Source organism: Cavia porcellus, unplaced genomic scaffold (genome assembly GCF_034190915.1).
Source record: "Cavia porcellus strain 051 isolate PalLab524CR breed Dunkin Hartley unplaced genomic scaffold, mCavPor4.1 scaffold_8, whole genome shotgun sequence".
Taxonomy (NCBI): domain Eukaryota; kingdom Metazoa; phylum Chordata; class Mammalia; order Rodentia; family Caviidae; genus Cavia; species Cavia porcellus.
Window position 1 is genome coordinate 56,200,246 of NW_026947491.1, and position 3,212 is coordinate 56,203,457.

Genomic DNA, 3,212 nt, shown 5'->3' on the forward strand with positions numbered 1-3,212 from the left:
GGCCAAATTGGGTCCAGTTTCTCTCTCCACCTGCACAGGCTATAAGGGGAGAACCACTTCATTGCTAAAACAGGCTAAAGGATGAGAAGCTGGAAACTGACGGTTAACCAAGCCTAGAGAAGGAGATGGAAGGCAAGGTTTTCAGGCTTGCTGGCTGCCCTCAGAAATAACTCAACTCATGTTGGGGAGCCCTGACCATAAACCACATGGAAAATGAGGGACAGGAAGAGGGATTAGAGTATTGGGACTTTGGAGGAAGCCAGTGCTATCAATATTCACAAGCATAGAGCCCTGTCTTCCATGCTCCCTGCCTCTCTGCCCCAACAAAGAAGTGAAAGGCCCCTGAGAGCCATTGAAGAGGTATCTGGACTATCTGGCTGTGCCCAGTGGGAGCCCGGAGCCCAATGTGGCTGCCGTGCAAGCCCTAGGAGTCCTTTAGCTTGTTGATGCATGTAGATCTTCTATGTCCATCGCACTAATCAGGTGGTCCTCCTTGAGCAGCAGCAGGGTTTGCTCATCAGTCTCCCAGGAACAAAATTCCTCTGTGATGCCCTGGCATCCTGGCAGAGAGCAGATGAATTCATAGATATCCTCTATGTTCCACTTGGTGGGCTCACTTGGTAGGAAGTGGTGTCCCATGCCTGCCTACCAGATCCCACATGTGCATGGCAGGGAGCTCCAGGCCCCCACTGGTTTTGTTGCCAGTGGAAGATGGAAGAGCGGGCTGAAATGGGTGACATGGTTTCCTCATAGCTTGAGTTATCTAGCAACAGCTGGAGTCTTCCTGGCTGTACATCAGCTGCAGTGCAGTAACTGAAAGGAGTACAGTGCCTGTCGTTGGCTGCTTCTTGGTATCCTTGCTAAGTGTCAACAAACTGGCTTTGCTGGCTCAGCAGCAGTTGTGGGGTGTGGCCCCTGTCTTTTATAGCTTGCTGTGGTCTGAGTGGAAAGGTCCCACTCACTTGGTGCTTTCCACATGATATCTTTTTGCACAAGCCATGGAACAGAAGTGCTTGATCACTTCAACCTGTAGACCACGTCTATCTGGACACAGAGCTTACACTTGAGTGGAGTACCCTCCTCTTTGGATTCTTGCAGGTAGGACTCCTTCATCTCTGAGTCAGTGGTGATGATATGGTCCTGACTTGGAAGTTTCTCAGAGAAGAACTCCTGTGCATACTTCTTGAGATTCCCCACCAACAAGGAAATGTCCCACTGGGAGGGGCTCTGCCCCCTCCTGGATCACAAAACCTTTGATAACATGCCTCAGGATTTGGGGTTTCACAATGGTCTGTGGTGGTTTATTCTCATTGTTCTGGGGAGCAGTGCTGGTGTTGTTGGTGGCAGAATTTCTTCCCTGAGGTTATGCCTGGGCTGCTAAGGTTGGTCAGTGCAGGAACAATGCCCTGCCCTGTCTCTCTGTCCAGGGCCCGCCTGGGCCTGGCCAGGTGGGGCCTATGCAACCCCACCAGACTAGGCAGTCTGGCTCAGTTTCCAAGGCCAGAGGGCTGACTACTTTAAGAAGAGCAGCAGTCTGGCCAAGCCTCAACAAAGGGCAAATGGGATGCTGGCTCATGCGCAGTCTGGGGCCAAAGGAGGGGGCTGGTGATGGAGCTGGAGGACTGTCACTTACTGTATTTTTTAAGTCGTGTTATAACATGTACGTATTGTTTTTTCTAGAAAAGTTTTTAGTACTAAAATTCTAAAACAATTAGAAGAAAAATATACATAAAAATGAAGGGACAAAAATTTAGTGTTTTCTTCTTATTCTCCTAGCACAATTTTCATTTGAAGTCTTTTTGTGTAACTCTTTCTGAGATCATCTCATAATAGGTATAAATTTGTGAAGATGGGGTATATCTTTTAGGATGTTTTCCTAAGTTGTAACTAAATTCTATTAAATAAATATTTTATTTTTTGCTTTTTTAAGGTCATAGAATCTGAAGAACAAGGACCTTTATAAAAATACAATAACTGTAATTATCAAATGCCAGAGAAGACAAATAAAAAAGAAAAATACTTTTGAGTACTTGGTATTTAGGAGAGGTCTAATTTTGTATTTTGTTTTATTTTCTGTGGGTCTTATACCTTTCAATTGTTAACCAAATCCTGGAATTCTTGTATCAAAATCTCTAAGAGTTTCTCAATACCTTAACTTTAAAAATGTAATCATTGAGATTTTAAGAGATCCATAAATTTTCTGCCTGTGTTGTCTTCGCAAATAACTGAGAAGTAAATATAAGAGTTAGAAGGAAAAACAAAAATATTAGTTTCTTAAGTGTTAGATTCAGGACATGGAGCAGATGTGTCATTCATGGGCCAACTGCATGGCCAAGAGGATTCCAGAGTGTAACCTGCCTGACAGGAGTGAGGGTCTCACAATGTACTGCCGCCAACATGTGCCATCTTAAATATTGTAAGACCCTGAGGGGCTTTGAGAGACAGCATGCTCAGGAAGGACTTTCTGACTTTCTCAGAAGTAAATACCCTCCTGTGGGAGATGACTTTCTAATATCTGGAGGAAAGGAATGTCCTTGTCTCTGACACAGGAGACTCTGAGCAAAAAAGCTTGGTAAAGTTTCTTCCAGTTTATTGCCTTTAGATTACACTTTTTTGCCCTATAATATTATTCCATGATTAGCTACTCTAAATGAATTCTTGCCAGCTTCAACAGAGGAATAGCACAAACTTCCAGGAAAATTTTTCCAACTTTTAGAAGTAGATAGGAGAGCCTCTTGTGTGTTCTTGTGGCAGAGTGGTAGACATTGTCAGATGGGTTCCTCCCATGCTTCATACATTTTATCCTTTTACAGCTCTATGTGATCTTAAGATACCTGGGAGTATTAATATTCTTATTGCAGATGATGAATTGAACTTTCTAAAAAGGACAAAAATTTTAAATATTACAATAGTACTCTCCAAGTATTTCTTGCTAAGAACTATAAAGGAATTTCCTTTGAGGAGTGTGTGGATATTTGATATATTTTATGAGATAGCACAGGCCAATGAGCATCAGCTTTTATCCATTCCTAAAGCACCGTGAAACCTGACAAAAACCTCTTTGTAGCATTATTGTTAAAAAAAAAAAAAAACAAATTTTGAGAGCCAGGGATTTAGCTCAGCTGCAAAAGCACCTGTCTGGCAAGCACGAGGTCATGAGTTTGATCTCAGGTACCCAAAAAACCCAAAACAAAACAAAAAACAATGCTTAT

The 3,212-nt window shown here is 42.9% G+C and overlaps 1 pseudogene; it reads right to left on the reverse strand.

Moving 5' to 3' along the window:
- Window positions 1-435: 435 nt before the first annotated feature.
- LOC100733345 (polyhomeotic-like protein 2) lies at window positions 436-1,576 on the reverse strand (annotated as a pseudogene).
- Window positions 1,577-3,212: the final 1,636 nt, after the last annotated feature.